Source organism: Petaurus breviceps, unplaced genomic scaffold, assembly GCF_028583685.1.
Source record: "Petaurus breviceps papuanus isolate PSGF00001 unplaced genomic scaffold, PetGlider_PUasm1.0 99, whole genome shotgun sequence".
Taxonomy (NCBI): Eukaryota; Metazoa; Chordata; class Mammalia; order Diprotodontia; family Petauridae; genus Petaurus; species Petaurus breviceps.
Genome location: NW_027187465.1, coordinates 3139291 through 3153336, shown reverse-complemented (window position 1 = coordinate 3153336; position 14046 = coordinate 3139291). Strand labels below are relative to the sequence as shown.

At 48.5% G+C, this 14046-nt stretch overlaps 1 protein-coding gene across 3 annotated transcripts in view; it reads right to left on the bottom strand.

Annotated features, from left to right (window-relative positions):
• AP1B1 (adaptor related protein complex 1 subunit beta 1) overlaps positions 1–9525 on the bottom strand; it is a 39289-nt gene extending 29764 nt beyond the window's left edge. For all 3 annotated transcript variants that reach the window (XM_069081734.1, XM_069081733.1, XM_069081735.1), the window contains exon 1: positions 9369–9525. The gene's annotated coding sequence lies outside the window, so the exon portion shown is untranslated. The remainder of the gene's footprint in view (positions 1–9368) is intronic.
• Positions 9526–14046: the final 4521 nt, after the last annotated feature.

The window sequence follows — 14046 nt, the reverse complement described above, 5'->3', positions numbered from 1 at the left end:
GCTTAAGTATTCCCTGGGATAGAAAGCCCAAGTCCTCCTTCTAGACTTCTCTTGGCCCTGCTTCAGCTGGATCTGAGGCTGGCACACTATCCCTCTCACATGCCAGTGATGCCCAGCAGCTGACCTGTATGGAACCTTGGACATGTAAACCCCAACATGCCCCCCTCCCAAAGCAGGAGGGACCCTCCACTTCACTGGCGAGCAGCTGGAAAAGCCCAGTCAAGAGGTGAAAGTCTATCAGGGCCCCAGCTCATGTGCTGTCCCCCAAAAAAGGATATGTTCTTTAATTTTCTTGTTACTATTTTTTCAGTAGCCTCATTCCCAAACACATCCTCCCCATTCCTGAGTCCCAGAGCCATCCCTTGTAACAGAAAAGAAAAGAAATGAAAAGTAAAGAAAAGAAGGAAAGGAGAAGAGGGGAGAGGAGGGGAGGGGAAGAGAGGGGAGGGGAGGGGAGGGGAGGAGAGGAGAGGGAGAAAGGCAAAAGAAAAATGGCAACTTTTTCAAGGAAACCCAGTAGAAGGGGGTGGCCTTGGACTTGGCCATGAACCTTCTCTGGCCAGCCAGGGCTAGCAGTCAGGTGATGAGGCTGCTGATCCTGTAAATAGCCTTCTTTATCAAGCTAGGGATGCCCTGTGCACAGTGCAGCCCAGAAACAAGCCTCACGTTCTCTTCTCCTTGTTAAAAGGCGCCTGGCATCAAGGATTGCAACATGGCCCTCAAGAGCCCTTCTGGGATTGAATTACAGGATATTTTAGCGCCAGACCATCTAGTCTGAACAAAGTAAAATCCAAATTTAGTAACACACCTGGCAAACACTAGGTCTGGGCCAGTTTATGAAGCTGCTGGCCCCACCTGGGAGTGGATAAAAACTGATTACTCCAGAAAGCAATCTCTGGAGGCACATGAACTGCTAAAAGCTTTGAAATTAAAAGAGAAAAAATAAAAGGCAGGCAGATCCTGATGCTCTGTGGACTTGGTTTTGCTTCCATCCTGTGGTTCTAGAGTGAGATCCAGGATTGGAGGGGGTTTCAACACCAGTCTGCAGGCTATGCTAGCTCTGAGGTCCCTTCCAGTCTATAATTCCCATGAACTTACAAGCAAAATGAGGAGAAGCTTTGTAGGAGGCCAGCAACCACTCACATTCTGTGGCACAATGGGGCTCCCCACTGCTCACAGATGAGAAGCACCTCAAGCCATGAGAGCAAGAAGGCAGGGGCCAAATCGCAGGGAAAGGACCAGCAAGGCTGGGAGTTGAAGCCGCCCCTAGGTTCTACTCAGTGAGCAATTTCTCAGTATCCTATAAACAGAGCAAGCAGTCAAATGCAATTCCTACAGGACCGTGTGCCAAGCCTTGGGTCCTTGCATGGGAGAGAGTCAAAATGCCAGCCCCAGGTTCAAATGCTGGCTCTGACACTTCTTAGCTATACATCCTGGGGTAAATCACCTGACCACTCCGCCTCAGTTCCCTCATCTGGAACACCAGGAGGCCAAACAGGAGGCCAAACAGAAGGCCCGCTCAGGGCTTGTTCAGTCCTGTATCTAGGAGCCTAGGACTCCCCGGCCTGTTTCCCATTTCCACCCAAAGGAAGCCCCAAAAAACACTGCCAGCCCAGGCAGTTCCCAGACTTCTCAACTGGCAGTTGGGTATATTTCTGTGGGGCTGAGTTTTGTGATCTACAAGTATTGAGAATCTACTCTGTACACTGCCATCTGCTGAGCTCCAAGGGAGACAAAAGAAAGAGAAGACAGGCCTCGTCCTCCAAGATCTTACACCCTGCTTGTCTCTTTGTCTCTCTCTCTCACACACACACACACCCCACACATCAAACTACGCATGGAACATACAATCACTCAGATGAACAACAGAGGCCATAAATACTAGCAAAGTTCAGACATGGCGCACATTAACTCTGAACATTCAACTAAACCAACATTTCTAGTGCTCCTGCTGCGTACCAGGTCCTGGCTTTGGCGCTACTGAAACAAAGATGAAATAAGATAGAGCTGTGCTTTACACGGATAATTATGACCAGAGTGAGTTCAGAGAAGGAGGCCAGAGCGCCATGAGAAACTGGAGGAGGGAAGGATCATGTTCCACTCTAGGAGATGAGGATAAGTTTCATGGAGGCTGCAGTGCCTGGCGGAAAGGGGCTTTCTCCCGGGATGGGACTGTGGAAGATGTGAGCAAAGGCAGAGTCAGAAGAGAATGGGGAATAGCCTGGAAAGCATGGCCATGGCCTGAGGCTTCCTGTTGGATGGTTTGAAACAGAAGAGAGAGGAGTGTGAAGAATGGAATGGGGAAGAGGCACAAAGACCAATTAGAAGCCTAGAAATTAATGCAAACAAAAGTGCCAAGGGCCTGAGTCTGTAAAGATGAAAGAGGGCTGACCATGACAATGGGATGCTAGAAACTGACACAGAGTTAGGCTGGACCACGAAGGCTGAGCAGACTTTGGCCATAGGGAGGACATCCCAGGCAGGGGGAAAAGCAAGAGCAAAAATACGGCATGGAAACATGCCTTCATGGAAAACTGGGGAAACCCAACGCTGCTGCTAAAGCAAAGGCTGAGTAGCGGAAAGCAGGGGGAAAGAAGGGAGATAAGCATGGGAGGAGAGTCCTGACCAGGCACTGCCTGGAATGCCAAGCTGAGAAAGCTGGATTTTATCTTGGAGGAAATTTTCTGGGGAAGAGTGCTTCTGCCAGAGAGCAGAGAAACCTCATCTCTTGAAGACTGGTCTCTGAAGGAAACTTCAGTATTTGGGGAACTAACTTTAGAGGGAGGGCAATTACCCAGACTGTGATCCCTAGAATCAAGAAAAGGAACAAAAATGACTCTGGGGGCTCAAAGATACTGCTTTTGCTTTGACTGGCAACTAGCTTTTACATTACTGAAACTGAATATATCAGCCCCAAGCAAGTTTTTCAACAGCTGTCAGCAGCTAAGTAAATAAATGATAAAAGGGAAAAGGAAGGACCAAAGGGTTGATGGGCCTGAAAGTCAAGCTGCACCCTCCCCTTCCCATCTAGGGCAGTCTGCCCCTCCCTTGCTGCCACAAGGAAAACAGAAGCACAGCCACTGATTTCTTCAAACAGACCAGTGATCCAAGGGCCAGGGGCCCACAGGCTGAGAGCCCACAGGCCAGGGATCCAACAACTCAGGAACCCACAAGCCAGGGTCCCATGGCCCAGGAGCTCACAGGCTAGGAGCTCATAGGCCAGGAGCCCAGCCTTGATGCCCCTCCCTTTCAACATTCATAGTTTCTCCTCTTTTAAAGTGTCAGGATACCCAACTTAGCCAAGCCTAAGAGGTCAACAACCTGCCATAGCTAAATCCTGCTTAGACCATCCCACATATACTTAAGTCTTTGAAGCAAAAGTATTTCATCTCACTTCCCAAAGCCAATGGGGCAGAGCTGCTGAAGTGTTTAGATATTCACATGTGAGATTTTGGAAATGTCTGAGATGTGACTTGCAAGTCAGCATCACATCTACCTCCCATCTGAATGTTTCTGCCATCTCCTGAGCCTGGCATGAGCTCCCCCTCTGCCTCAAAAGAGTCCCTCCCTCAGGTGGGTGGTACAGTACACAGAGCGCCAGGCCCGAAGCCAGGAAGACCTCAGTTCAAATCCAGCCTCAGACCCTTCCTAGCTGTTAGACCCTGTGTAATGGGAATGTAAATTTGAAGATCTTCCCTGCCCCTAGGCTAAAGTGCACCTGGAGCCTGGGGTGGGAGGCTTGTTTTTCAGTATATACTTCTTGATTGGCCAGTGAGTCAATAAGGTTGTTACATTTTCTGAGCCAGGAGAAGGCTATATAAGCCCTGATGTGTAGCTTTGTTTTGGGGCTCACTTTGAGAAGTGTTCTGTGATTTGATGAAATTCTGGGAAGCCGTCGTCCGGAGCCCCCCAGCTTTGAAACCCAGATGTTGTTTGGTATGGATGTAATGGTTGCACAGTTTGGAAACTGTCTACTTGATCTGTTTTTCTGTCTTGATAATTCTGTCTGTATATTCTGAAGTTCGGGGTGCTGACCTTTTTCCCCTGAACTAGGTAAACGATATATGTTTGACTGATTAAAGTAAGCTTGTTAACCCATTTTGAGTTGCTTTCCTTTATCAAAGCAGATCCAAGAACCTGTGGTGGCAGCAACCCTGAGGACGCTTGGGGTGCTTGCTGCTACACCCTGGGCAAGTCACTTCACCATCTGCCTCAATTTCCTCATCTGTAAAATGTGGATAATAGGATTTTATTAACAATCCTACTCCCCAGGATTGTTAAACGGAGATTTCCAGCCCTTAAAGCATTACATAAATGCTATTATCTGCTGCATGGGATCTTTTGAGTTCTGCCAGGTGCTAGTGTCTCCCCACAGCACTTTGTCCTTTCCCACTCTGTGTATATGTGCATTTATTCATTTTATTCTTATGTGAAATCTATCTGTACAAGCATTTGTCTACCTCATTAGAACGTAAGCTCAGTGTGGGCAGGAATTACTTTCTGTAATGGTCCCCCACCTAGTGCCGAGCACACTGTAGAAGCTTAGTAAGTACCTGCTGATGGATGGTACCAGCATTTATATGGTACTTATAAATGTTAACTCATTTAACCCCCCAAGAGCCCTGAGAGGTAGGTGCTTGGGGCAGCCAGGCGGCACACTGGACAGAGTGGCCAGGCTTAGAGTCAGGAACTAGTCCTACTCTCCATGACCCCATCTGGGGTTTTCTTGGCAAAGATACTGGCATGATTTGCCATTTCCTTCTGCAATTCATCTTACAGATGAGGAACTGAGGCAAACAGGGTGAAGTGACTTGCCCAGGGTCCCACAGCACGTGTCTGAGGCTAGATCTGAACCTCAGGAAGATGACTGTTCCCGACTCCAGGCCTGGTGCTCTGTGCACCACCTAGCTGCCTCAAACACTACATAAATGTTAGCTATCATGATTATCATTAGGATTATTCTTATCACCATTTTACAGATGAGGACCTGAGGTAGACACGGGTAAAGGTCACACAACTAGTAAGTGCCAGAGGCAGGATTTGACTTGGCTCTTCCTGACTCCAGACCCAGTGTTCTATCCACCCATAGAGATTCTTTACAGAAGTTGCCTCCTCTTGCAGAAGAATAAGCTGAGGGGGCAGCTAGGTGGCTCAGTGAGTAGAGTGCCGGCCCCAGACTCAGGAGGACCTGAGTTTGGATCCGACCTCAGAGACTTAACACACACACACAAAAACTAGTCGTGTGACCTTGGGCAAGTTACTTAACCCCAACTGCCCTCAAAAAAAAAAAAAAAAAAGAAACTGAAGAGTGGAGAGGGGGAGCTGCCTAAGGCAGCAGTATCTCTGGCATGAGTCTGTGATTTATTGTCACAGAAAGGCCAGGTGGACTCTGGCCGAGACCATGCTGCAGTCAATCAGCTGTGGGAACCCCCTCCCCCCTTCTAACTTCCTGATTCAGGAAAGGTGCTGGTGCAGAGTGCAGGTCTGGAGCCCCAAATGGAAGCCAGCACGGAGCAGATGCAAAGAACAGTCAGGAGACCAGCGGCTACGGTGACTTGGGTCCCTTCCCTGGCCAAGTGGGGAAGCCTCTAACTCACACAGTTTCTTTTTCCTCCATTATAGCACAGAAGGAGTTTAGGGCTAGGACTTAGGTGTAAGGAGCCTGGCCAGTGGTCAGGTGGCACCTCAGACCTTGTCACCCATACCAGCCCTTGGCATCAGAAGGTAGCATTTGCCCCCACAGCCACCCATCTCCTCACCTCCTCCTGCCCTTCTGGGGCCTTGGCACTGATAGCTTTGAAGATGGAACATCCCACTGCCACCTGGAATGGCACCAGGATGGAGAGAGATGACAGAACATTATCATAAACTGTTTTAAACTCCCTAAGAGACAGGACTTATGATCAATTCCACACTCAGCAAACATTTTTATGAAATGCCTATGTTTAGGTGGCTTTCCCTTATCCACTTGCATGGCCAATTCTCTGTGGAAAATCTGCTCTTTGGTTAAGAAAGGAGGTGACAGGAAGGAAGCTGGGAACAGATAATTAGAAAGACCACATCAACGTCCTTCACTCCCAATCATCTCTCTGTGACAGGGAGTATTATCTGGGCAGTGAAACATCCCATGGATAGTTGGCTTTCAAGGAAACCAGATGTCCACTCAGCTTTTACAAGAACACTGAAGAAGAGGAATTGTGCTTAGCCCCTGGCCACACCTCAAGCATTTCATAATGAATTTGATGCTTTCCTAGGAAGTCAACAGTCAAACTGTTTCAGAAGTTAGTGTCTCTTCCAGGGAGAATGCCTGCAGAAAAAAATCTAGACCAGGGCTGAGGAACCACATGTGGCCTCAGGAATGCAAGTTCCCCAGCCCTTTAGACCCTGGGCCTGGCTAGTCAGCAAGAGTAGGATGGGAGTCCTATCTTTTGAACACCCTTAAGAAGTGGATTAAATAGAGTCTGGAAAGCCCCAGAACAAAGTTTTCTGAAAAGGGAAGGAAGACTGAACACAGCAATGCCTGAGTGAACTTCCCTCAAGCACTGACTGGGCTGAGGGACAAAGCAGAAAGCTACATTCCTCTCCACAGGAAGCTCCTCTAGTCAGCAGAATAACTCTGGGGCCCAGAGAAGTACTAGTCAATGTGCCGAAGACTGAGTCCAGAGACACCCAGAGAATGCCCTCAGACCCAAGAGACAGGCTTCAAGTTTCATCTGGCTTCTGCCGCCTTTGGCCAAGTCACTCATCTTAAGCGCTCCCTTGTTAAGTGGGGATACAGTAATGATTAGCAATTTCTGTTAATTGGATGTAACTAGGAATAAAAATCCCTAGAGGAAAAAAAGCACTATGGTAATATTTATATCATAGCTTTCTTAACGAATTTGTGGAAACACTTGTATACTCACTAATGCTTACGATGCCCAGAAGGGGGGATCTAGCAACAGATATTCTTCCCCATGTTACCAACTGAGAAACTGAGTCAGGGTTGGAGAAAGTGAGAAATCAGCAACAGCAGCAAGGCTAAAATGAAGGCCTTCTGACCTCTAAGAAAACACCGAATCTCCGCAGGACTGGGAGCATGATTCCTCAGACAATAAATAAGACCATCCCACATCTTCAAAAGGGCCACACTGACCCTTCTTCGGGTGAGACATCAAAGGATGCAACCATGGAAGGTGCTCCTGAGGTCAACTACCCCCGGAAGATGATCGTGAGCAATATTGGCAGCTTTCCCGGGACATCCCAATTCTGGTCTTGGAATCAGTATTGGAGGTCATCTACCTGTAGCACCTGGTCTGTAAAATGAGCAGGAAGCCGGGCACAGGAAGAGCCAGACTCCAAGCTCACCTCTGACACTCGTGAGCAGGCAAATAACAACCTGTCTGCCTCAATGTCTCCATCTGTAAATGGGCATAAATAATATCTGTATGGTACCACGGGGTTGTTAAGAGGCTCAAATGACATGGTATATGGAGGGCATTTTGCAAACCCACAGAAATGCTGACCCATCATTAAATCTGGGATTCTACAATCTCCCTTTCTGCAAATGAGGAAACCAAGGCCAGAGAGTGAAGTAACTGACCCAGGGTCACAAAGCTGGTTTGTAGCAGAATCAGGTCAAGAACTCAGAGCTCCTGACTCCCCATCGGGTGTCCCTTTCCATGGCATCACACTCCATTTCTATTCTTAAAAATACCTTCACAGCTTCACAGCCCTCAGCAGACCCGGCATGTTTCCTTACTTTACCCTCTTGCCAAGGAGGCCAAATAACTCATTTAGAAAGAGTGAAACTGGGAGCTAAAGCATAAATCCTCTGACTTGTATTCATCTTATCCAGGTAGATGATAACAGACCCAAGCCTCATGAGGGTTCCAAGGCAGAACAGATAAAAGAAGACACTTGTAATCAAGCTCACTTCAAAACTTCCCAGATAAGTGAACATAAACAAATCACCTAATCTCAGAGACCCCCAATTTCTAAATCTGTAAAATGAGGATAATATTGGCACAAGGAGGCAGTTAGGTGGTTCAGAGGCTAGAGCGCTGGGCCTGGAGTTAGCAAGACCTGAGGTCAAATCTAGCCTCAGACACTTACTAGCTGTGTGACCCTGGGCAAGTCATTTTACCCCTAATCTGCCTTAAACCACTGGAGAAAGATATGGCAAACCACTCCAGTATCTTTGCCAAGAAAACCCTATGGACAGTCTGGTCCACAGGGTCATGAAGAGTCAGATACAGCTAAATAACGGAACAACAAACCTCCTCCCAGAGTGGAAGAAGGAAGAGTTCTCTGCACATACTAAAGCAACACAAACCTGAATTATTATTTCCCAGGTCCAGGGAGACACATGGATAATAAAGCTCCTCTATGTTCTCAATAGCCCCTGCATTTTAAGTAAGCCAGCATCTCCACAGACAGCCGAGGTCAGCACTGGGGAAGAGGCTGCAGCCCAACAGGCAGGGCTGGGACGGCCCTCACACTCCTTCCAGCTCCAGGCCTTCTGATCGCCTGCCAGGCTCTGGACAACCAAGTCCTGCTCCTCCGGCATCTTAAGGTTGACAAAGCACTTTCTTGTGTCTAATTATCCCAATTTACCAAACGACTTGCCCAAGGTCACACAGACAAGGAGGGGCCTCGGGAGGGGAGATCTGAACCCACAACTCCACTTCTAGTCACAGTGGCCAAGGCCGGGGTCAGTGTCCAGTCCTGCCCCACACATGGTCCATCTCCCCTGACTGCGGGGTCAGAACCGGAAGGCGCAGCAGGGGTCACCAGGCCTCCCCCCATCTTACAGACTGCAGGAAGCTCTGCTCAAGGTCACAGGGGGGTGAGGGTCAGAGGTCGGGCCTGGCTCCGCGCCCCCGCCCCCCCATCCCTGGGTGCGCGAGGCGCGGCTGCCGCGGGCACCTGGCCTCGGGCGGGGGTCCCGCTGGGGCTGCTCACCGCCCGCCAAGCTCTTCCCCTCTCTGGGCCTCAGTTTCCCCACCTGTAAAGGGGGGCTCTGATGCCAGCTCTGACCCTTAGCTGTGTGACCCCGTACAGTCACTTCCTTCCCCCGGGCCTCAGTTTCCTCCTCCATAAAAAATGAGGAGGCCAGGCCGGGCGACCTCCGAGGTCCTTCCCGGCTCGGACTTTGGAGTCTGGGGCAAGCGGCTGGGGAATGAATGAATGAATGAATGAAGACGGAGGGTGGCGGGCCGTCTCTTCCCCCCCCCCCCCCTCTTTTCCCCCCCCCCCAGGGGGGGGGGGGAAAGGGGGGCGGGGCCGGCCCCCCCCGGGAGCGCCCCCACCCCCCCGCCCCCCCCCCCCCCCGGCCCTGGCCCCCGCCCCCTGACCCTCGGGCCCCGGCGGTTCCCCCCTCGGCTCGCCTCGGCTGAGCTGCACGACGTCCGCGGTCTCGGCCCCGCGCCTACTCCGCCGGCCGCTCAGTCCGTCCGTCCACCCGCTCCGACGCCGGCCGCTCTCTCAGAACCGTGGCTGTCACCTGCCGGGCGGAAGTGAGCCTGCGCGAGGGCACTTCCGGTGGACGCTTGGCGCGGGGCGGGGCGCGCGCTGAGGGGGCGGAGCCAAAGGGGAAGAGGCGGAGAAGGAGGAGGTGGGAGGAGCTGGGGCTCAGAGGGGGCGGAGCCAAAGAGGAGAGGAGGGGGCGGAGGCGGGAGGGGCGGGGCGCCCGGAGGGGGCGCAGCTAATGGGAGAGCCCGAGGAGGAGGGGTCGGAGCCAAGGGGACAGGCGGTGGAGGCGGGAGGGGCGGGGCGTGCATTCTTGGCGTTAACCCTTCTGGTGCCGCCTCCCCGCCCAGGCAGAGCGCCAGGCTTTCGGGTTGGGTGATGTGGGACAAAAAGATTCAGCTTTTGTTGCCCTCCTGGGGCTTGCACTCTACCAAATCACGGGGTCTTAGGTGTAGACCTGGAAGATCCTGACCTTCAACCAATCAGCAAGCGCTTACTACAAGTGCTAAGCGCTGGGCATGGGGAGAAAGGCCAAAGACAGTTCCTGCCCTCGGGTGGGCTTACCGTCCAAGGAGGGAGCCGGCGTGCAAACCTCTGTGTGCGAATAAGATACTGGCCAAATTCTTCTGGGCATGGCGCCAGGGCCAAGGAGGACGGGGAAGCCAGGGGGCACAAAGACCACGATTCAGCAGTTCAGTGGGCAGGGGGCTTCGAGGGCGAAAGACCGCAGTCTAAATCCTGCCTCGGACACTGGCTATGTGGACGCCGATCTCCGAACCTCAGTCTCCACTTCTGTAAAGGAGGGTTGATAGGACCTATCATACCTTCCTCATGGGGCAGCGGATCTTTGTGAACTAGAGGGCTATCTGGGGAGTGGGCGGGGCCCCGAGTTCAAGTCTGACCGCTGACTTGCATTGGCTATGTGACTCTGGGCAAATCATTCAACCTCCCAATGCCCCAGGCAACTACTTAATATTATAGTTACAGAAAGGAGGTACTGATCTACTGAGATGGAGGTTTCCTCTCCAAGAGTTCCTTACACCAGAGATATCACGGGGCTGCACCTCACTCCCTCAGCCCCCCACCACACTGTCCTTCCCACCTAAAAATGAGCTGCTACTTGATCTGGACCCTAAACTGGATAATTGAATTCCCTCCCGCCATTTTATTTTATTTTCTATTCCAAAATCTTTCTCTCTCTATCCTCTCTCTCCAGACACTGAGAAGACAAGAAAAATAAAGCCTATACAAATATATTTATTTACGTATATAGTTATACAAAACAAATTCTCCACATTAGCTTGTCCAAACTTCCCCCCCCCCAAAAAAAAACCCCAGAAAGATGGAAGGAAGAGAAAATATGCCTCAACCTCCCCTGTGAGTCCATTAGCTCCCTATCTGGAGGTGAGTAGCATTTTTTGTCATTAGTCCTTTGGAATTGTCTTGTATCTTTGTTTTGCTGAGAAGACCTAAGTCATTCATAATTGATCAACGTAAGATGTAGCTGTTACTGTATACCATGTTCTCCTGGTTCTGCTCACTTCACTTTATGTCAGTTCATGTAAGTCTTCCCAGGTTTTTCTGCTCATCATTTCTTACAGCACAGTAGTTTTCCATCTCAATCCTATACCACATCTTGTTCAGTCATTCCCCAATTGATAGGCATCCATTTCGTTTGCCTATTCTTTGCCACAGCTGCCATAGTTTTTACTATGTGTAAAAAGGTTTTTTTTTTTCTTTCTTGAAGGAAACTCAAAGAACATTTTGATCTCTTTGGGGTATACATGTAGTAGCAGCATTGCTGGGTTAAAGGGTATGCACAGTTTCATAGCTTTGGGGGTGTGGTTCCAAATTGCTTTCCAGAATGGTTGGACCAATTCATAGCTCAACCTGTCTTCCTACACCCCTTCTAGCATTTTTCATTTACTTTTTTTTTTGTCATCTTAGTTAACTGGATAGGTGTGAGGCAGAAGCTCAGAGTTGTTTTAATTTATATTTCTCTAATTATTAGTGACATAGGTTCTGGTATAGGTAAAGCACCCATGTGTCTTATAATGAGCTCATTGGTATTCACAATAACAACGGAAGGTTGGGATCAAGTCTCTTTTTTACAACTGAGGAAACCAAGGTCCAAAGAGCAGCCCAAGGACATAGAACAAGCCCTGGCAGCCGCCTCACCCCTCCATCTCAGTGTTTTCAGACCCATTCTTGGTCTGACCCTCCTTTTCTCCTTACAAGCTCCACAGAGCAGGAGATCTAAAAATAAGGAGATAATAAGAGGGAAGTGGTGCTAATCCCATCAACTGGTAATTACAGCTTGCAAAGGGGAGAGGAGGAAGGCGAGAGGCGAGTGGTTTCAGTCTCTTTTCTCCCCCAATTGCATTCCTTCCCCCACCCCAACACGGTAGAACTCAGCTCATAATAACAGCCTCCAGCATCTCCCTACCTTAAATATGCATTCCATCCCAAACTCTTGACAACATTGGGCAGCTGCTGTCCAAGCCGAATTTCCAGGGATGATCATGAACCTGATCTAACCTTGGATTCTAGGCAGTGTGCACATGATGACAAGCATAAACCTTTGCTTAAGGGATAAACCCAAAGGGGTTCAGAAAATCACAATTCTAATAATAAGTAGCATTTATTTAATGCTTTAAGGTTTGCACAGTACCTTATAAATGCTAGCTTTTTCTTATGTCATTCATTCATTCGACAACCATTCACTAAGGGTCACTATAGGACTCTATATCACAAAGGACTATATCAGGCATTAGGGAAGATATAGAAAAAGGTAATAGATAACCCCAACTCACTCTGTCCTGAGCCCCCTGCTCTTTCTCTCCACACTTTCTCTCTTAGAGGGCTCATTAGCTCAATTGGTCAATCAATGAACATTTTTTTAAAGGTGCCTACTGTGGTCCAGGTACCATACTTGCTGCTGGGTATGCAAAGTGAAGAATGAGACAGTCCCCAAGGGTTCATCTCTTGGCAGTGGATTCTTAGACTTGATATCCAGAGGTCACCTCTCTCCCGAGCTATAGTTCCCCATTACTGACATCTGTCCCTTTCTTTTTTCTCACTCTTTTACCACCCTAGTTCAGGCCTTCATCCCTTTTCATCTAGAATAATAACCTCTTAATACGTCTCCCTGCCTTCATTCTCTCTCCCTTTCCAATCCACTATTAATACAATCAATGAATTGATCTTTCACATACAGGACCAGAGCTTTAGAGCTAGAAAGTATCTGAGAGGTCACCTACTCCAACTCTCTCATTTTATAGATAAGGAAACTGAGGCCAGAGAAGATAAATGACTGCCCAAAGCAACCCAGGTAGTAGTGCTCTCTTTTTTGTCCCAATTTTCTTTTCTTTTCTTTTTTGGACGGGGGAAGGCAGGGCAATTGGGGTTAAGTGACTTGCCCAAGGTCACTCGGCCAGTAAGTGTTAATTGCCTGAGCCTGGATTTGAACTTAGGTCCTCTAACTCCAGGGCCAGTTCTCTATTCACTATGCCACCTAGCTGCGCCAACCAATTTTCTTTTTTTAAATATGAATTTGACAAACATTAGCAAACATGAACATTTCAAACATACAGAGAACATAAAAAGAGAATTATATATGAAACTGAGGATTTCTATTATATCCACATTATTTCTTTTTTTAAAAGTATGTATTCACTGTTTCTTTCCATCCTTTCTTCTTTCTCTTCTTCCTTCCTTCCCTCTTTCTTTCTTTTCTTCCTTATTTCCTTCTTTCTCTTCTTCCTTCCCTCTTTCTTTCCTTCACTTTCTTCCTTCTCTTTCTTTCTTTCCTTCCTTCTTTCTCTTCTCTATCCCTCTTTTAAAACATCTCTATAATTATAGTCATATTATTTTTTTTAATTTTTTTTAAAGCAATTGGGGTTAAGTAACTTGCCCAAGGTTACACAGCCAGTTATTTCTGGGTGTGGTGCTGAGTATCTGAGCCCGTATTTGATCCCCAGGTCATCCCGACACTGGGGCCAGTGCTCTTACTCGCTGTGCTACCTGGCCGCCCCTATAGTCATATTCTTTAAGCACAGGTCTGACAATGTCTCTTTTCGTTCAAGAAGTTTCAGCTATAACACCTGTTTTCCAAAGTTGTTGGCAAGAACATCTGGCACGGTATTCACAGTACTTTGGAAACCTTTACGCTCTCTATAAATGCTAGCTATTATTATCCCATTCACTACATTGATTTTTCCAAACTTTTTTCTCCCTCCTCAAACTTCCTATGACTCTTCCCTCTACCCTCTCAACTGAGAAAGATTGAGGCCATTCACTGAGAGCTCCCTCTCCTTAGAGGCAACTGGTAGCCCAGTGGGTAGAATACCAAACCTCAAGCCAGGAAGTTCTGAGTTCAGATCTGACCTCATAATAATATAAACCCACTAAATAGTTATGTGACCTTGGGCAAGTCACTTCACCCTGTTTGCCTCAGTTTCCTTATCTGTAAATAATAGCACTTGTCTTGCAGAATTGTGATGCTCAAATGAGATAATACTTTCAAAAACACTTAGCATAATGCCTGGCACGTAGTAGGCTCCATATAAATACTTGTTCCCTTCTCCTTTCCTCTTC